The sequence below is a fragment of the Orycteropus afer genome, unplaced genomic scaffold (assembly GCF_000298275.1).
Source record: "Orycteropus afer afer isolate SDZICR_OR568_19922 unplaced genomic scaffold, OryAfe1.0 scaffold00105, whole genome shotgun sequence".
Lineage (NCBI taxonomy): Eukaryota > Metazoa > Chordata > Mammalia > Tubulidentata > Orycteropodidae > Orycteropus > Orycteropus afer.
Window position 1 is genome coordinate 3,819,333 of NW_006921692.1, and position 22,407 is coordinate 3,841,739.

Genomic DNA, 22,407 nt, shown 5'->3' on the forward strand with positions numbered 1-22,407 from the left:
AGAATTAATCAAAATCAACTAAATCAAAACCTTTGAGGGGAGTGTTTGAAAAATCTATGCTCTCTCCTAAGAACACTAGTGATTCTTAAGTACTCTCTGGATCACTAAACTTGGAAATATACTTTATTAACAGCATTCTTTTAGTGTGTGTGATGAGGATGTGGGGAAGTAGATTCTATTTGGTGAGAGCCTAGAATTAGTTTTCACATAGGGTTCCTGCAAGTGCCAAATTAAGATTTGTTCCAATTACCAGTGTTTTTCTAAAAAATAATGGTAACTATTTGAAGAGTCAATGTAGCTTATATTAATCAAATAATCAAGCCACTTACCCTCCAGTGTGTACAGAGTTGAACTATTCTAATTGAAATAAACAAACTCACTGCCATTGAGTTGATTCCAACTCATAATGACCCTTAATTGGGTTTCCAAGGCTGACTTCTTCAACTTTGTTCCGCAAAGGGGTTGTTGGATTTGAACAACTGATCTTATGGTTAGCAGCCAAATGTCATTTTTCTTTATCTTAGATAATATACCATCACATTTAAAAAAAAACAAAGCAAAACAGCTCATTGACCTCCAGTTCAAATAAGTTTGTTAGATATTGTACAAACATACAACAATGTAAATACCGTATATAGCTACAAAATTAAGCTAAATGTATAAATTAAATCTAAAAAAACTACAAAATCATAAAACTAAAATAACAAACATTAACAGAAGAGAGATTTTTATTAAAACTATATTTTTGATGATATATTTAAAAGTAACAAATATATTTCTTTGTTTTATGTGTCACAAGAGACCACCATTTGATTCAACATCATTATTTTTTCTTTTTAATTATTATTTTTTTTTTAACCAGCACTGTATTATTTTCCAATCAATTTAAGAATGTTATTGTTGTTAGATCCTGTCAAGTCAGCTCCAACTCACAGTGACCCTATGTACAACAGAACAAAACACTTCCAGGTCTTATGCTATTCTCATGATCCTTGCTTTACTTGAGCCCATGGTTGCAGCCACTCTGTCAATTCAACTCACTGAGGGCCTTCCTCTTTTTCTTTGACCCTTAAGTTTACCAAGCATTATATCCCTCTTCACAAAATGGTCCCTTCTGACAGCATGAACAAAGTAGGTCAGATGAAGTCTGGCCATTCTCACTTCCAAGGAGCATTATGGCTACACTTCTTCCAGGACAGATTTGTCAGTTCTCCTGGCAGTCCATGGTACTTTCAGCATTGTTTGCTAACACAACAACTCAAAAATGTCAACTCTTCTTCCATCTTCCTTATTCATTGTCCAGCTTTCACATGCATATTGGGTGATTGTAAATACATGGCTTGGGTTAGGCGAACCTAAGTCTTCACAGAGAAATCTTTGCTCTTCAGCACTTTAAAGAGGTCTTTTGCAACAGAATTTCCCAGTGCAATACATCGTCTGGTGTCTTGACTGATACTTCCACTGATGGTGAGTGTGGAGACAAATAATATGAATTCTTTGACAATTTCAATCTTTTCTCCATTTATCATCATGCTGGTTATTGATCCAGTTCTGAGGATTTTGTTTTATGTCAAGATGTAATCCATACTGCAGACTATAGTCTTTAATCTTCATCAGTAAGTGCTTCAAGTCATCCTCACTTTCAGCAAGCAAAGTCATGTTGCCTGCGTATTGTTATACGACCCATAGAGACCCCTCCTTGAGTTTCCAAGGTGGTATCACTATGGGAGTAGATTGTCCAACCTTCCTTCTGAGGAGTGGCTGGTGGGTTTGAAAAGCCAGCCTTCCGGTTAGCAGTCAAGTGCCTTAGGCACTATGTTTCCAGGGTATATAGCAGGTTGTTAGCGAGTCTTCCTTCAATCCTGATGCCACACTCTTCTTCATACAGTCCAGCTTTTTGGATTACTTGCTCAGCAAACAAATTGAATAAGCATGGTGAAAGGATACAGCCCTGACACAATCCCTTTCTAATTTTAAACTATGCAGTATCCCCTTGTTTTGTTCGAATGACAGCCTTATGGTCTATGTACAAGTTTCTAATGAGCACAATTAAGTGTTCTGGAATTCCATTCTTCTCAATGCTGTCCATAATTTGTTATGATCCACACATTCAAATGTCTTTTCATAGTCAATAAAACACAAGTAAACATCTTTCTGGTATTCTTTGCTTCCAGCCAAGATCCATATGACATCAGCAATGATATCCCTCATTCCATGTCCTCTTCTGAATCCAGCTTGCATTTCTGGAAGTTCCCTGTTGATTGTTGTTGTTATTTGCCATCAAGTCAGACCCAACTCATAGCGACCCCTCCTTGGGTTTCCAAGGTGGTATCACTATGGAAGTAGATTGCCCAACCTTCCTTCTGAAGAGTGGCTAGTGGGTTTGAACTGCCAGCCTTCTGGTTAGTGGTCAAGTGCCTTAGGCACTACGCTACCTGAAGCAACCATTTTCCAAATATCTTCAACAAGATTTTTCTTGCATGTGATTTTAATGATATTGTTCAATAATTTTCACTTTCTGTTGGATCACTTTTCTTTGGAATGGGTATAAATATGGATCTCTTCCAGTCAGTTGGTGAGATAGCTGTCTTCCAAATTTCTTGGCATAGAGGAAAGAGTGTCTCCAGCACAGCATCCATTTGTTGAAACATCTCAGTGTGTATTCCATCAATCCCTGGAGCCTTTTTCTTTGCCAGTTCCCTCAATGCATCTTCAACTTCTTCCTTCAATACCATTGGTTTGTGATCATATACCATCTTCTTAAATGGATGCACATCAACTAGTTCTTTTTGGTACAGTTACTCTGTGTATTCCTTCCATCTTCTTTTGATGTTTCCTGTATCATTCAATATTTTGCCCATAAAATCTTTCAGTATTCCAACTTGAGGCTTGAATTTTTTTCTTCATTTCTTTCAGCTTGAAAGATGCTGAGTGTGTTCTTCCTTTTTGGTTTTCTAACTCCAGCTCCTTGCACATTTTTGAGCTGCTCTTTGAAATCTTCTGTTCAGTTCTTTTATCTTGTCATTTCTGTGATTTGTTTTAGATACTCTCCACTTAAGGACAAGTTTCAGAGTCTTTTCTGACATCCATTTTGGTCTTTTCTTCTTTTCCTGTCTTTTTAATGACCTTTTGCTTTCTTTATGGATAATGTTCTTGATGTCATCCCACAACTACTCTGGTTTTTGGACATTGGTGTTCATCTTTAGATGTTCTCTAAATTCAGGAGGGGTATAAAAAAAGGCCAAATTTTGGCTTTTGTGGGCTTCAGCTTCAACTTGAACTTGCATATGAGCAGTTGATGGTTCCACAATTAACTCCTGGCCTTGTTTTGGCTGAAGATATTGACCTCCCCCATTACCTCTTGCCACAGATATAGTCAATCTGATTGTTGTGTATGCCATCTGGTGAAGTCAACATGCATAGCTGCCGTTTATGTTGTTGAAAAAAGATTTTTGCAATGAATAAATCATTGGTCTTGTAAAGTTTTATCTTGTGATCTCCAGAGTTATTTCTATCACCAAGGCCATATTTTCCAATTACTGGTGATTCCTCTTTGTTTCCAACAGTTGTATTCCAATCATTAGTGACAATTAATACATCTTGATTGCATGTTCAGTTGATTTCAGACTGCAGAAGTTGGTAAAAATCTTCAATTTCTTCATCTTTGGTTTGGGGTTAGTGCATAAATTTGAATAATACTAGTATTAATTGGTCTTCCTCATAGGCATATGGATATTACCTATTACTGATAGCACTGGACTTCAGGATCGATCTTAAAACATTCTTTGTGATGATGAATACCACACCATTCCTCTTCAATTTGTCATTGCTGACATAGTAGATCATATAGTTGTCTGATTCAAAATGGTCAAAACCAGTCCATTTTTGCTCACTAATGCCTAGGGTATGGACTTTGATGCATTCTGTTTCACTGATTTAAGAATATGTACACAACATAAAGTACAGTAATAAAAATAATAAAGAAATTATTCTACAGAGCATATTTGTTATTACGTGCAATGATACAAATGGTCACATAATGGTCTGCAGTCAGATTAGTGGTTCATAGACTGGGTGTTGTCCAGATTTTCTCTGGTCAGTGTGTTCCTACCACTACCAGCCTTGAAATGACTCAAATATTGTGTTACCATCATTCAGAAACAATCTGGACATCAGCTGGCCTTCAGTCATTTGGAATGTAATCACAAGTAAACTGCCTATCCAGTCATAAGGTGGTCTTATAAATGGGCTGGGATATGCTGATTTAAAAATCCTTTCAGGATTTAAACAAACAAACAAAAAAATTCACAGAGCTATAACACCAAAACAAGCAATTCCTGCTCTGCACTACTTGAAAACCTGAAGCCAATTTTGGAATGCAGATTTGGATTGAGAGAATCTAGTATACATAGAAGGAGCCCTGGTGATGCATTGGCTAAGACTTCTAAGTGAAAAGTCTGCAGTTTGAAACCACCAGATTCTCCATGAGAAAAAGATGCAACATTCTTCTTCTGAATAGATTTTTGTTAGGTGCTGTTGAGTCAATTCCAGTTCATATTGACCTTTTGTACAACAGAGCAGAACACAGCCTGGTTCTGCACCCTCCTCACAATCATCACCACGCTTAAACCCATTGTTGCAGCCACTGTGTCAATCCATGTTGTTCATGGTCTTCCTCTTTTTCATTGACCTTCTACTTTGCCAGACATGATATCTTTCTTCAGGAACTGGTCCCTCCTGACAACATGACCAAAGTACATAAGGCAAAGTCTGGCCATTCTCACTTCTAAGGAGCATTCTGACTGTACTTCCTCCAAGACAGATTTGTTTTTTCTGACCATCCATGGTACATTCAATGTTCTTCATAAACACCACAACTCAAATACATAAAATCTTCTTTGGTATTCCTTATTCACTGCCTCACTTTCATATTCATATGAGGAGATTGAAAATGCTATGTTTTGGGTCAGGTGCACTTTAGTCTTCAAAGTTACAACTGTGTTCTTTAGTACTTTAAAGAGGTCTTTTGCAGCAAATATACCAAGTGCAATAAATTGTCTGATTTAATTACTGCTACTTCCATGAATGTTAATTGTAGATCCAAGTAAAATGAAATCCTTGACAACTTCACTCTTTTCTCTATCATAATATTGCTACATTTTCCATTTGTGAGGACTTTTGTTTTCTTTATGTTGAGGTGTAATCCATACTGAAGGTTAGAGTCTGATCTTCATCAGCAAGTGCTTCAAATCTTCTTCACTTTCAGTAAGTAAAGTTGTGTCATCCACATATCTGAGATTGTCAGTAAGTCTTCCCAATTCTGATGCCACATTCTTTTCATATAATCCAGCTTCTTGGATTATCTGCTCAGCATACAGACTGAATAAGTATGATGAGAGGATACAACCCTGACACAAACTTTTCCTGATTTTAAACCATGTGGTATCCCCTGGTTCTGTTTGAAAGAAAGCCTCTTGGTCTATGAATAGTTTCCTCATGAGCACACTTGAGTGTTCCAGAATCTGCATTCTCTGCAATGTTATCTGTATTTGTTAGGAATCACACAGTTAAATGTCTTTGTATAGTCAATGATACAAATGTAAACTTCTTTCTGGTACTCTTTGTTTTCAGTCAAGATTCACCTGACATCTGCAATGATATTTCTTATTCCACATTCTCTTCTGAACCTGGCTTGGATTTCTGGCTGTTCCCTGTTGATGTACTGCTACAACCCTTCTAAAATTATTTTCAGCAAAATCATACTTGCCTTTTATATTATGATATTGTTCAATAATTTCCATTCTATTGGATCATCTTTCTTTGGAATGGGCACAGATATGGATTTCTTCCAGCCTGTTGTCCATGTTGCTATCTTCAAAATTTCTTGTCATAGACAAGTGAATGCTTCCTGTGTTACATTCATTTGTTTTAACATCTAAATTGGTACTCCATCAATTTCTGGAGCCTTGCTTTTCACCCATGCTTTCAGTACAGCTTGCACTTCTTCTTTCAGTATCATCACTTCTTGATCATACACTACCTACTGAAATGGTGGAATGTTGACCAATTATTTTTGATACACTGACTCTGTATATTCCTTCCATCTTCCTTTAATGTTTCCTGTATAGTTCAACATTTTGGCCATGACATACTTCTTTATGGCAACTTCAGGCTTGAATTTTTTCTTCAGTTCTTTCAGCTTAAGAAATGTCAAGCATTTTCTTTCCTTTTGGTTTTCTAACTCCAGTTCTTTCCACATTTCATTATAATACTTTACTTTGCCTTCTTGAGTCACCCTTTGAAATCTTCTGTTCACCTCTTTTACTTCATCATTTCTTTATTTGTTTTAACTACTCTCCATTCAATAGCAAGTTTCAGAGTCACTTCTGACATTCATTTTTTTTTCTTTCTTCTTTGTCTTTTTAATATCTTTTTTGCTTTCTCCATATGTGATGACCTTGATGTCATTCCACAACTCATCTGTTCTTTAGTCATTGTTGTTCAAGGTGTTAAATCTATTCTTCAGATGGTCTATAAATTCAGGTAGAATATAATCAAGGTCAAATATTTGTTCTCTTGGACTTGTTTTAATTTTCTTCAGTTTCATTTTGAACTTGCATATGAGCAGTTTAATGGTCTGTTGTGCAGTCAACCGTGGTCTTGGTCTGACTGATGATATTGAGCTTCTCCATTGTCTCTTTCCTCAGATATAGTCGATTTGATTCCTGTGTATTGTATCTGGTAAGGAAAAATTGTCTCCATTTCTGTTGTTGAACAAAAGGTGTTTGCAATGAATAAGTTGTTGATCTTGCAGAATTCTGTCATGTCATCTCCTGTCCAACACAGGTGACCCTTCTGGTGTTTAAAATACCAGTGACATAGCTTTCAGCATCACAACAGCACACAAACCACCGCAGTAAAACACCCTAAGAGGAGTGGTGATCTGAAAAGGTTACATGCTAGAAAACCTCATGGGATAGTTCAACTCTGTCCTATAAACTCTCCATGAATTTAAATTGACTTGATACAGTAGTATACATGGGGAAGTTAAGGGAAGAGAAGAACATATTTGGACCATGGGCTCTTGGGGGTGTGTAGTTTCATTAGATATTCAAATAAAAGAGGATTCAGAGAATGAAAGGATAAAGTATGGAAAAATTTGGCAAAGGAAAAGATTAACTATTAGCACTCTTCTCCCTTATTTTGTGTGCTTACTGGCAATTTTCTTGCCAGTCATTGAAAATCCCTCCCTGAGTTATCTCTAGGTCATATACAAGATGATATATGATTACAAGTGAATTAAATAAGGAAGGTTTAACATGCCCAGATTGATTTTTTTTTTCTGTCTCTATTTTTCTGAAGCATGTAATAACATTCCTGCATATATATCACATCTGCCATCATGTAATGGATTTCTAATTATTTAGAAATATTTGAATATCTGCATTCACTATATTTATATATATAAAGGAGCTCTGGTGGTATAGTGGGTAAGACATTTGGATGCTAACCAGGTCAGTGGTTCAAATTCACTAGCTTCTCTGTGGGAGGAAGATGAGGCAAACTACTTACTTAAAGATTTATAGCCTTGGAAACCCAATGGAAGTTGCTATGAGTCAGAATTGACTTGATGGCAGTGGGGTATAATATAAATATAATAATAAAGTCCACTTTCCTGACTTCAGGAAAAAATTCTTTCTTTAAATTTTTTTTTTAAGTGATATGAATCTGAATTAATTCTAAAGAGTTCAAACTAAAAGAGTCTAAAACTATTTTCCTCAGAAATTTATTCCGTTGTATAACAACTCACTTTCCTGTGTAGGCATTCTTCCCTAGATCTAATCTAAACCCTCCTACCACATTTTATTCTTTTTCCCTTTATTCTGGCTTCAGCAGTCAGAACAGATGGCTGTCTTTTATCAGTACTTCAAGATTGTTTCTAAGACATTTTAAGCTTCCTTCAGGCCTCACTTTGAGGCAAAGGTCCTGTTCAGGATAGAGGCTGGGAAAATCTTTGTTTTTAAGCCTCAGTTTTCCTTGTCTCATTTATAGTCTCTTAATATCTTCAAGTTTCTTTTTCTTTTCTAATCCTTAGCTTATAAAATAACCTTTAGATACATCACTGTTAAACTCATTCATGTTAAGGTGTAAACAACTGCTAAACCTTCAAATGAAAGCCAAGGGGGCTGGGCATGTCTTTCTTTTAACAAAAAACACTTTTTCGTAGTTTGAGGTTTCATTGCAGAGAAGTGGGAGGAGTGTGGAAGATCAACACTCCAGTCAACATCACTGAAATCAAATTATGCAGGCGATCAGTCATAATGCTCCCCAGGCCAGTAGTAGCTTCCTTCCTTCATGATTCATTCAACAAATATTCACTGAGTGTCTAGTGTTTGGGACAGTGGGAGTGCAAGCAGTGAATTAGAAAATATCTTCCAACACTTACAATCTTTTGAGGGTAAAAATACAATATACAAATCAATAATAAGAAGAAAATTTAGGTGTTAGAAACATTATGCAGAGAATTAGAATAAAGTGGTGTGTATGAGCACGATTTACTAGTTAGTTTAAATTTGGGAGGCAGGAAAAGTTTTCCAGGGGAGGTATGGTCTAAATTAAGAGTGGAATGATAAGAGAGAGCTGGCCTTAGGAATGAGGGAGAATGGCACTGAGAGAAATAAGGACAGAGCAAGGATGCTAAGATGGGGATAAACTTGGCATGTTAGTGACTGGTGCTCAGTGGAAAAGAAGGAATCTAGTCAGTGAGTTTGGGGACAGAGGTAGGGACTTTATCATATAGGGTTTTATATGCCAGTGCAGAAATTTCACACTTTATTCTAACCACAGTGCAAAGCCATTGAAGCCGCGTCTGATTAACATTCTTAAACAACTACCTTGTGTGCTCTGTGGAGGATAGATTGTGTAGAAAGAGTGAAAACTAGAAGATCAGTTAGTATATTGAGTATTTCAGGTAAGAGAAAATGTAGGCTAATGTAGGATAGGATGCTGGTAGTAAAAACAAAGAAAAAGATTTATTTTAGAGGGAAGTTCGCAAGATGGATTGAGTGAAGGAGGAGAATAAACGATAATGCCTAGGCTTTAAGGCTTGAATAATTTGGGATGATAGTTTTCTTTGTTATTATGTAGAAAATTAAGGAAAAGCAAATCTAGAGGCAAAAATAAGATTTTATAGTGTAATATGCCATAGCAGTTAGGGTGACAGAATTCAAAATTAGGCATAACAAATTTAAAGCCTAGTTTAGGTAGTTTCCAGTTTTATGATTTTGGGTATAAATGGAGATCAATATTAATTCACCGAATGTGGAAATGCCTGGCACAATAGTGTTATTTTCTAAATTGGGAATTTTAATTTATTTTTCCCCCTATTTTCCAAGTTTTAACATTCTTAGTATTTTATGCCATCACACCAAGATATCATCCCAAATTATTGAGTTTAAAAATTAAAAAATATTTGTTATTGTCTAACTATTTACTTAAAGAGGCTACATTGTTTTAGTTATACCATAACCTTATTTTAACCATAGTCATATTTTGCTTCTTAATGATCAATTTGTTTACCAAGTCCCACATATTTATACTATTTTCTAATACATAGGGTCACTATAAGTTGGAATCAACTAATTGGCAACTTTTTTTTTTCATCCCACTACAGAAATTGATAATTTTTACAACTTGCATTATGTTATGCACTTTTTCTTGGAATGTCTAGAAACCAGCAATTATTCACTTTAATTCATATACTTTTCACGTCCTTATTTAAAAAATGTCACACTAATCTCTGGCATTCAACAAACACTATTCTATATTTGATGTCTTTATCAAACTTAATTTTTAAGGTTTTCCAAGTTTCTGTTGCAAATGGGACCCTGGATTCTGGACTTACTATCATGGTAAATTTCATGAGGAGACTATGAAAAAAAAAAAAAAAGAAAACCGGCCATAGAGTCCATTCAACTCATGCAGACCCCCATTGGGTTTCCAAGGGGGTAAATCTCTAGGGAAGGAGATTGCTCCATCTTCCTTCCATGAGCAGCTAGGGGGTTTGAATTACCAACCTTCTGGTAAGCAGTCAAATGCCTTAGAGACTGTACTACCAGAGCTCCTTAGGAGATTGTAGCAAGAAAGATTAGAAAGAACTTTTTTTTTTTTAACTTGCAGAGAGTTAACATATTTCTCTTTTTTAGTCCATGTTTTATGAGAAGAAGTAGAGCTTAGAGATGAGAGCAATTAAGCTTGGACTAAGTAAGATCATTTTAAATCTTCACTTATAACAAAATCCTTGAATAGAAGAAAGCTATATAAGTTTTGGCATCTAGAATTGGTATGCTGCTGATCAATATTCTGTGGTCCCACATTAGCTACCATGGGTTTTCTAGACTGTTGAAGAAAGGATCATTTTCCCTCATTAGGAGAATGCAAGCTTTGAGGACAAATGGCTGATGACCTAATACAGTGAAACCTGTGAAATCCAGAATTCGATGGGACTACCTTGTTTTACCTGGCCCTGCAATTTTCTAGGAGCTTTGATGAAGTAGTGCCTAAGACACTTGACTGCTAACCAGAAGGGTGACAGTTCAAACCCACCAGCCACTCCTCAGGAGGAAGATTGGGCAATCTACTTCTGAAGACATACTGCCTTGGGCAATCTACTTCTGAAGACATACTGCCTTGGAAACACAAGGAGGGATCACTATGAGTCAGATCCAAGTCCATGGCAGTGAGTTTTGAGCAAGTTTTCTGCCACTGACACTGCAGTCTTAGCACTTATCTGTCACTCATTTTAGTGGAAATTATTCAAGCTTTCCTTGTCCAACAGGTTTCTGCTTTACACAGGTTTCAACTTTCACAGGTTTTGCTCTACTTTGTATATGGAAGTTATTTTACCTTTTCCCCCAAGTTCACTAATGAGAATGCTTATGAAAGAAAGACCAAGAAAAAACATAATTACAACATATACCTCTTTCCTTCAAATAATCATGCTCTTAAACATAGCCCGTTAATTTTAGCCTGGCAGTTTACTGGTGATGTCATATTCCTGTGAGAGTAGACTTTGCATTCGACACATTTTACTCATTCAAGTTTAACTCACTCAGTATGATCAATTTATCAATATGAATGAGACTGTCAGAGAATCTACTATAGCAATATGTGTACTTTGATATCTAATGCATGTTTTTTTTTTTTTTATTGTAGTAGACAATTAATTTGGTGGTTAGTTGAGAATCTCTGAATGAAGGCACAAAATGATAATTTTCAAAATAAACAAGAGACGTTTGTACTTGAAAGCATTATAGGTTCCAAAATTCTGAGGAAAGAAATTATTTTTATTAGCTTCAGAGCCACTATTTATCTCTCTTGGCCAACATGCTTTGAAACAACTATTTGGTTTTAATGGATATATATCTTGCCACTCTGCCTTCAGTATTTGAACAGCTTGAAATACTGTATGTCATCTTACATTGCTTTATCTTTGAAGCAAACACAATCAGTGTATTGTTTTTCATTGATTTAAAAACATTGACTTGCTGAAGTATGAGCCTGCATGCAGTCATAATTCTTGTGGGCAAAGCCTGCGGCAATTCTTTGGGTTTCAAGCTGGTGTCATGCATCAGATTCACGTGCTTAATAAATGCACTAAAAGTATATTTTCCTTAAGGCTTTGTGTTTACCCTGTTTCCATTTATCTTGTGAAATATCTTCTAACACTTTTCTAAAATTCTGGGAAAGAGTACGTTAGCCTTTCCACTTGGCAAACAGAGCTAGTTTAATTGTGAGACTACATGTCTATTTTGACCTTAAAAATATTTGTGATTCCCAGCCTACGTACCAGGGGCCTTTGAAGAGCAATGATGTTATTGGATGGGCCCCACCAATCCATAAGTACACCAAGCATTTTTTTTTGTGATCTCATTAAATATGTCTAACATTAAAATGTACCCTTTTTCTTATGATCTATTAAATGCACATGCACTTAAAATTAATTCTGAATTCATTGCCATTTTATGTTTTCTCCACCAATGGCTAGTCTAATTAGGTTACTCTAATTATTTTACTTTATAATGGGCAATGCTCAACACATTGAAGTTTACAAAAGTTGACATTGTTAACCACAGGGATATCACTGATAGCAAATTGAAATAATTTTAATTATTTCTATATTGTGAGCTGGTCACCAGAAATTTCACATTCATTTAGATCAACAACATAATGATAAATTAATACGTATAGATAACAACAATCATAATAGTTTTATTGAGTGACTATATGTGCAGGCAATTACTTTTTGCCCCGATGCTATGAAATAATTATTATTACTATTCCTATTCCAGAGGAAACAAGGCTCAAAGAAGATGAGGATATTAACTATGACCCACAACTAACTAGTAAGTAATGCTCGGCTAGGATTCCAAACTCCTTATTCTTTTGACTCCATCACATTATAGAGTAATATAACATGTAAGAAATACATATCAGTGTTGCACCCAAACAGAAGTCATAGATTCATGCATGAGATATGACTGAATTTTCTTTAAATTATATTGAATCTAACCAATTAAGAAGATTTTTCAAGATCATTTTCTGTACAATGATTTAGTTGTAAAATCTATGAGAATTGAGAGCATTTCACACTAAGCAATTTTAGCAACTACCCTTACAATTACGGCTTCATTCACCTACTCCAAACCCACTGTTATTGAGTCAGTTCCGACTTATAGTGACCCTTTTAAGACAGAGCAGAACTGCCCCATAGAGTTCCTGTTGTTGTTGTTGTTGTTATGTGCTGTCGAGTCAGCCCTAAGGCTCTGTAAATCTTTACAGAAGCAGAGTGCCACATATTTCTCTGGCAGAGCTGCTCATGGATTCAAACTTCTGAACTTCTGGTTAGCAACTGAATGCTTTAACCATTACATCACCAGAGCTACTTAACCACTTACTGCAACCAATATAATGCAACCATTGCTGTGGACTCAGACCTGACTCACAGTGACTTGTCCTTGGGTTTCCAAGGCAGTATCACTATGGAAGTAGATTGCTCAACCTGACTTATTTAAAATATCAAGGGATGTTAAGGAGAAAGAGGGAGGGAGAAAGAGAGAGGGGGAGAGAGAGAGAAAGAAACAATGGTATGGAAATTAAAAAGAGGAGGGGAAAGAAAGAATGAAAGCTATACAAAATTCATGGACTTAAAAAAAAAAAAAAGATCAGGGACATTATTAGAGTTCCTTGAGGTCTCTAGCTTGTTTATAATTCCTAATTTCCTATGGTCAATGAGGTCCTAGTCTCATCTACCTCTTCTTTTCTGTGTCCTTCTCATTATTACCTCTTCCACTATGGAAAATCCTACTGTTTGTTTACAATCAAGAGTTTTTAAAAGGCTGAACTAAAACTGTCTGCTTCTGGGACATCCCTGCCAATGGATGGGATCCAAATTGGCTCTGCCATGAAGAGACAGCTATGCCCACATAAGGATATTTTGGCTTACTTCTTCTGTCATCTTGTTGCCAAGCAGACAACCATCCAGGAGTGGGAAAATACAGATGGGGCAAATGTTTATAACTAAGTGGTCAGCTGGTTGGAACATTAGTCTGAAGGAAAGGCTTTCTGGATGTCATATTTGGTTCCTCATGGGAAACACTTAATAATGTTGGATAAATTACTTAGTCTCTTAGTCTCTAATTCAATGGGCAAGGACCACGGTACATACTTCCTGTCTTCCCAGGGATATTTTTTGAATGATTCAGTTTATTTCTTTTGGTCCTGAATGTACAAGAGATTACTTTCTTTTCTGATGTGAGGACAGGGAAATAATTCTTTCTCTGCAGATTTTCCAATGTTGTAGTCAAATTGAGAAGGAAGAACAACTCTCCCAGCTCTAGATGAAGGGCTTTCTATGAAATGTTTCTCATGTGCTAACAGATTGGACTTATCTAGCAGGTGGTTGTTGACTTAGTTGTACAGGTAATTGTTGTAATTGCCTGGTGTGAAAGGCACTCATATTTTCATAGATTTCAAAAATAAATCATTCCTCAGGAGATGACAAGGACAGGGTGTATATACAAAAATCACATGTAAAATATAGACATATATAGAGTATTGATGTGAAGATACCTTTATCTAGGCAATCCACATAGCTCCTAGTTAAGCTACAACTTTTATAATTGGAAAGCAAGTCAGATTTGACTTTATTTACTTTTATAGTGCAGTGAAAGGCCATTCTAGCCATAGTTCTCCATTTTGTGATTTATTGTAAATCCTGGTTTCTATGCCTGCTTAGGGTTGGATGTGTCTTGAGTTCTGCCTTGCTGGAAGGTGTGACTCAAGTGACCACCCTTAGTTGCCTTGAATATTTTGGGAAAATTCACTCTCTGTTCTCTGGTCCTGCATTTGATTCTTCATCAGCATCTCATCCCTGGACCTAAGACAACAACCAGTCATCTGACACACCGATTTGGGTTTGCTAGCCCCTACAACCCCATGAGGGAGGAGAATCCTCCAGACCTACCCTTGAACTTGGGACTTGCCAACCTCCCAGCCTCACTACCACCTGAGTCATTTCCTTAGCAGTTTGTGAGTTCTGTGAGGCATTACAGCAAAACATGGAACCCCAAGACAAGAGCGAGAGCATTGAGGGGAGGAGGAGGAGTGGATGTTAATGATAATGGAATGACACAGCAGTTTGGAAAAGTTGGGCATTAGGGACATCTTTAACCTCTGCCTCATAGGGATCAGCTTTGTGCTGATCCTTCTAAAAGACATTATTTGAGCAACTGTTTAACTGAAGGAACTACACAGATGGGAAAGAAACACAAATTGCTTTTGGCTCTGCTTTCCTTTGTAAGAACATCAGATATTTAAAATATATTTTTCTTTATGCATTGTGCATGTTTCTAGCTCATATAAAAAGTCATTGCACATTGTCTTCATCAGTTTCACTACCGTTGCTATTAGATGGATTGACACAGTGACTGGACAATGGCTCAGGAACTGCAAATATTGTTCAGATGGCACAGATTGGGCAGTGTTTCATTCTGTTGTACATAGGGTCACTGTGAGTCTGAGCCAACTTGACAGTACCTAACAACAACAACCGTTAGGCCAATTTGGCATTTCATTTATCTGTTTAAATGAAATCTGAAATGAAAACCATTTTAAATGAAATTCTAAGATGTGAAGATATCACTAGAAAGTCCTTTTTTTTTTTTTTTTCAGATGTAGGTAATGGGCATGTAGGAATAGTTTAATGTCATGGAAATGATTCTTAATAGTAGAAAAGAGAATCTTATATTTTGACCTTGTGATGGAGTCATTTTTCTGGTTAACAAAATGCAATGAACTTCTGTCAAGTCAGATCCGACTCATGGTAACCCCTCTTTGGGTATCCAAGGCAGTATCACTATGGAAGTAGATTGCCCAGCCTTCTGAGAAGTGGCTGGCAGGTTTGAACTGCCAGCCTTCTGGTTAGCAGTCAAATGCCTTAAGCTATAACCAGAGCGCCTGTTAGATTTCCAAACTTACAGATAAAAATCTTAATCCTGAATATTACAATAAGGTTTTTTTTTTTTTTTTTTTTTTAATGAAAGACCATGTATTAATGTGATGAACTGCAAAGTTCATTAAAAATAATTAGATGATATCCACATGAACTTTTCACAAGTTGGTCCCTTCCTTCTCACACTCTTGAATTTTTCCATCTGTAAATGACAATATTTGTTATTTTCACATCCAGTTTCTCTGTGCAATTCCAGTGCAAAGTTAGAAAATGATGAGTATAGTATGTCCATCGGCAGAATATCTCAAAACTGTTATCCCTTAAAACTAGTGTATGATCAAGGAATTAAAAGTTATGATTCAAATGTTTTAGAAGTTTCTTGAAAAGTTAATCATAGCTTTACCATATTACTAAGCAATTCTACTCTAGGTATCTACCCTATGACTTATGTTCATATCTGTAACAGTATTATGCATAATAGCCCCAAATTGGAAGCAATCTAAATGTCCATCAACTGGTAAATGGATAAAGAAAATGTGGTATTTCCATATTGATATTCATGATCTAATTCTTTCAATAGAATGCATTCCAGAGATTAAAAAAAAGTAACAAATTACTGATACATGACACAATAGAGAAATCTCAAAAATAAAAAAAGTAACAAATTACTGATACATGACACAATAGAGAAATCTCAAAAATATTATACTAAGTAAAAGAAGATAGATATAGAGACTACACACTGTACAATTAAATTAAATAAAATGTGTAGAAAAAGCAAATCTATAAAGAAAAAAAAAAAAGAAAAAAAACAGATCGCTGGTTTCCTGGGGCAGATAAACTGCAAAAGGCATGAGGGCCACTTTTAGGAGCAATGAAAATGTTCTAAAAGTAGTTGGTGGTGATATCTGCACAACTCTATATATCTATTAAAAACTATTGAATTGACACAACAGGTAAGTATTATGGTATATAAACTAACTTTAATACAGCTATTAAAATATGATTCTGAATGTTTATCAGTTCCTAGAGTTCTATATCCACTTCATTCTAACTTTGTATCCTGTGGATTTCAGGGAAATTGGGATGTGTGTGTGTGTGGCTGCACTCTCAACTGCATTCTCTATCTTCCAGCTTCAGTGGACTTTCTTTCTATTTTTTGAATATACCAGGTTTTATTCTGCTTTAGGATCTTCCTCTGAACAGGTTGTAACCTCTCCCCAGAAAGTTCTCTCCTTACAGGCTTCCCAAAGCTGTATCCCCTTTGTTCAGGTCACTGTCATACTATCTCCCTGACCATATAAAGGGAATTATCTGCCCCCATAATTTCTTTTGGCCCCTTGTGAATGTTTTTATTAGCATTAAACCCAATTTTCATAGCATTTAACCCAATTTTCACAGCATTTAACCCAATTTTAAATTATTTTCATTTATGTGTGTGTATGTGCTATGTATATATGTATATATTTGGTCTCTCCCCTAATAAAACATAAGCCCCTTAAGTGGTATGTTTCCCCAGTGATTGTTACAGTGTAGGTATTTAATTAATATTTTATAATGAGCTAATGGATGCATAGGAGCTCTGGTAGCGTAATGCCTAAGGCATTTGACTGCTAACCAGAAGGCTAGTGGTTCAAACCCACCAGCCACTCCTCAGAAGGACAATTGGCCAGTCCACTTCTGTGGTGATACCACCTGGGAAACCCAAGGAAGAGTCACTATGAGTCGGATCCCACTTGACAGCAGTGAGCGAGTGAATGGATGAATAAGAGTGTGCTCTGTATTAAGCTATGGAAGACTATAAAAATCCCGAATATTTTAAGTGAGTTGTATATTCAAATTTTCATCAAGAATTTCTAGAGTCATGGATGGCTTTGTCTTTTCTAGCACATATTGGTATTCCTTGGAATATTCTGGAACTGATCTTAAATTCTGCGGATTTCTGGATATGGATGTTAAGTCTTGACTGGCTGGGAATTCTTGATATCTCTGAGGGATATTGTAGCTTTTCCAGGCGTATTTCTTAATGTCTTACATGATCATGGAAGGCATTGAATCTCCAGATTTATTTATCATTGTTAGGTACCCTTGAGACAGCTCTGACTCATAGTGACTCTATGGACAACAGAACAAAAAAACACTACCTGGTTCTTTACTACCCTCAAAATCCTAGCTGTGTTTGAATCCATTATTGCAGCTACTGTGTCAATTCATTTTGTTGAAGTTCTTCCCCTTTTTCACTGACCCTCTGCTTTGTCAAGCATGATATCTTTCTCCAGAGATGGGTCCTTTCTGACACATGACCAAACTAAGTGAGATGAAATCTGGCCATTCTCACTTCTAAGGAGTATTATGCTGTGCTTCTTCAAGGACAGATTTGTTCATTCTTCTGGCAGTCCACGGTACTTACAATATTCTTCACCAACACCATAACTCAAAAGCATCAACTCTTCTTTGGTCTTACTTATTTATTGTTCAGTTTTCACATGTACATGAGGGGATTGAAAATACCATGCCTTGGGTTAGGCACACCTTAGTCTACAAAGTGACATCTTTGCTCTTTAGTACTGTAAAGAGGTCTTTTGTAGCAGATTTGCCCAGCACAATGTGTCCTTTGATTTATCAACTGTTTCCGTGAGTGTTAAATGTGGATACTAAGTAAAAGGAAACCTTTGATAACTTCAGTCTTTTCTCCATTTATTGTGATGTTGTTAGTTGGCTTAGTTTGAGGATTTTAGTTTTCTTTTATGTTGAGGTATAATTCATACTGAAGACTGTGGTCTTTGATCTTCATCAGTAAATACTTCAAGTCATCTTCACTTTCAACAAGTAAGGTTTTGTCACCTGCAAATAACAGGTTGTAATTATTCTTCCTCTAATCCTGATGTCATGTTCTTCTTCATATAATCTTTGTTGGATTATTTGCTCAGCATAAAGATTGAATAAATACGGTGAAATGATACAACCTTGACACATACTTTCCTGATTTTAAAACATGCAGAATTCTCTTGTTCTGTTCAAACTACAATCTCTTGGTCTATGCACAGGGTCCTCATGAGCACAATTAAGTGTTCTGAAATTGCCATTCTTCACAATGTTATCCACAAATTGTTAAGATCCACAGAGTCAAATGTCTCGTATTCTTTGCTTTCAGCCAAGATCCATCTGACATCAACAGTGATATCCCTTGTTCTTTGTTCTCTTCTGAATTCAGCTTGAATTTAGTCAATTAATAAGTAAATTTATTTAATGACCTTCAATTACCAGCTACTAAATACTGGTTTTTGATACCTCATCAATAATTTTTAGAAACTTATTTTACAATTGAATCAGGACTTCTAGTGTGTAAACCATAATACAAAATCAATGTAGAATAAACAGATAATGCAATCCTGGAAGCACTCACTCATCTATGCCAAGATGTTTGGAACACAGTTACTTGGCCAATGGACTAGAAAACTGCCATATACATGCTCATTTCAAACAAAGGTAATCCAACAGAATTCAGAAATTATTGAGCATTATCATTAATATCAAACACAAGTAAACTTTTACTGAAGATAATTCAAAAATGGGTACAGCAATACATCAACAAGGAACTCCCAGAAATTCAAAGTGGATTCAGAAGAGGAAAGGAACGAGGGATATCATTGTTGACGTCAGATGGCTCTTGGCTGAAAGCAGAGAATACCAGGAAGATGTTTCCTTGTGTTTTAATGACTAAGCAAATGCATTTGACTGTGTGGATCATAACAATCTATGGATAACATTACAGAGAGTGAGACTGCCAGAACACTTAATTGTGCTCATGAGCAACCTGCACAGAGACCAAGAGGCTGTCTTTTGCACAGAAGAAGGGATAATTCATAGTTTAAATTTAGGAAAGGTGTGCATCAAGGGTGCATCCTTTCACTGTATTTATTTAATCTGAGCAAGTAATCCAAGAAGCTGAACTATATGAAGAAGCACACAGCTTCAAGATTGGAAGAAGAATCATAACAACCTGCACATTATACAACCTTACTTGCCAAATGAGAAGAAGACTTGAAGTACTTACTGATGAAGATGAAAGCCTATAGCCTTCAATAGGATTACACCTCAACATAAAGAAAATAAAAAATTCTCACAACTGGACCTATAAGCAACATCATAATAAATGGAGAAAAGATTGAAATTGTCAAGGATTTAATTTTATTTGGATCCACAATCAAAAATAGTTGCAGCAATACATTTACATGCAAGCAACAGTCAAAAAATCAAATGCAAAGGATGTATTGATTGGACAAATCTGCTTCAAACAACCTCATGAAAGTGTTAAAAATCAGGGATGTTACTTTGAAGACTAAGATGCACCTGACCCAAGCCAATGGACTCCAATGCATGTGAATAAGGAAGATAAAAGAAGAATTAATGCCTTTGAATTACGATGTTGATGAAGAATATTGAATATGCCATGGACTGCCAGAAGAATGAACAAATGTGCCTTGAAAGAAAAATAACCAGCATGCTTCTTTAGAAGTAAGGATGGTCAGACTTTGTTTCCTGTACTTTGGACATGATATCGGGAGGAAATGGTCCCTGGAGAAGGACATCATACTTAGTAAAGTAGATGGTCATTGAAAAAGAGGAAGACATTGAATGAGATGGCTTAATACAGTGGCTGCAACAATGGACTCAAACATCACAATAATTGTGAGGATGGTGTAGTACCAGGGAGATTTCATTCTGGTGAATGAAGTTCATTCTGTATGCATTTCATTCTGTTTTAGTTAGTGTCCGAACTGACTTGACAACACCTAACAATAACAACAAAAACAATGTAAAGTGAACTGTGGCCTAAATAATACAGCTTGCATAAGACCTAATCTTGTTTCCTAGAAGTACCTTATACACTAGAAAAATATCAGTCATTACATAACCTGACTAAGTAATATAATTTAGTTTTAATAGCTGCAGTTAATGCATTAAACATATGGTTTCTTCAGTAATTACTAATTTTTACATTTCTCACTACTAATTATGGTATTAAATCGTTCACTCCTTAATCTGTTCTGTCATAAGTTTTTATTTATCTCAGACTGAATGGTGATAGAGTTGAGACTTTTGCACTTCTCCCATTAGCTTAACATCATTGTATAAAGTTGCTGTGGGTTGCAATAGCTTATTATCTTTTATTTTTGGTGACTCAATTTTCCTTTAAAGATAACTTCAATTTAGCCAGTCCAAATGTCAAATGGTTTCAAGATATTTAAAAAACGTATCAAGATTGTTGCTATTTGAACTTTTATTTTGGTTCCCTTTTGATAATTGGTAGTGATAATAATTATCCTTCTCTGGCTATCTGTTTGGTATAGACAAACTGAGCAGTTAACATGAGAAGGAGTCAAAAGATTCCCAGAAAATACCTTTTGGACTGAATTGAATTGAAATGAGTAACTGCTTGTTACTTTAATGTGTGTATATGTTTCAGGGGTTTGTGCCTCTATGTGTGAAGTGAGATAGGATTTGTTAGGAATATAGATAGGAATATTATAATGATTTACTTTTGGAGGATTTTAACAGACTGGGACTAGGAGAGAAAATGAGCACAACATCTAAGGATGCACCTCCCCCTGTTTAAAGGGCCCCTCTTATTTAATAGGGCACCGAAAATTTAGTAATCAAGATCAGTAATATTTTGACTCAGCTTATATACTGAAAAATCAAATCAACAAAGTACGCCCACTGACTTGTTTTTGAAAATAAAGTTGTATTAGAATCAGTGCTGGGTTTAGTAGAGTGAGGCAGATGAGGCAGGGTCATGAAAGAGAAGGGTTGGATCTTGTCTCCATTTAAAATTTTGATATTTTGTTCATCATGGATTTTTAAAAACTAGTTCTAATTCTTTAAAATTATAATTCATAAATTATTAGTTTCTCTGAGACCTTCTCAGAGTTCTTAGTGGTGATTAGGAATTCTTAGTAAGTCCCATTATTATGGAAGAAATGTGAAATTAATATATCTTGAGGTATATGCCACACTTGAAATTCTAATCTTATTTAAAATATTTGTTAGAAGGGCTGTTTGTAAAAGCTAATGCAGTAGCTGCATATTCTAGATTCTTTTCTCTACCAAGAGCTGCAAATTCTTAAGAGATTGTAAAATTATTATTATTATTATTATTATTAACTCTGACCATACTTGTAATTGAGCTCTGGTGGCATAGTGCCTAAGGCATTTTACTGCTAACAGAAGGCTGGTGGTTCAAACCTACCAGCCACTCCTCAGAAGGAAGGTTGGGCAATTTACTTCCATAGTGATACTGCCTCAGAAACTCAAGGAGGGGTCGCTATGAGTCGGATCCGACTCCATGGCAGGGAGTTAGTAGATACTTGTAATGAGAACAATTTTACCTCAGGGCAGTCATGTTAGCTATGTAAAAATAAATGCCTTTTTCCTTAACTTTTGGTCACATATCTCTTTTCTTCTTGATTTGTGTAAATTTTTGCGTTAAAGAACAAGATAGTATGAAAGCAGATTGCCCAATCTTCCTTCAGAAGAGTGGCTTGTGGTTTTGTACCTCCAGCCTTCTGGTTAGCAGTCAAGTGCCTTAGGCACTGTGCTACCAGAGCTCCCAGAAATATAATATAGGAACATATAAATATAAATATGCATATTTTTGTTGTTGTTGTCATTTGCCATTAAGTCAGAACTCCATCGTTTATTAAATATTCTAGCCTCTTCCAATATCCACACAGATGGTACTTCTAGGTTCTCAGCTTCTTGATCTCTTATTATTTTCTTCCACCTTATATCAGCCATCTACTTAAAAAGTCTTATCAATTACTGCACTCTTTCATTTTTAAGCATTCTGCTTTCTGACCACTTGCTATCTTTCTAGCACATTCTTTTTGGTA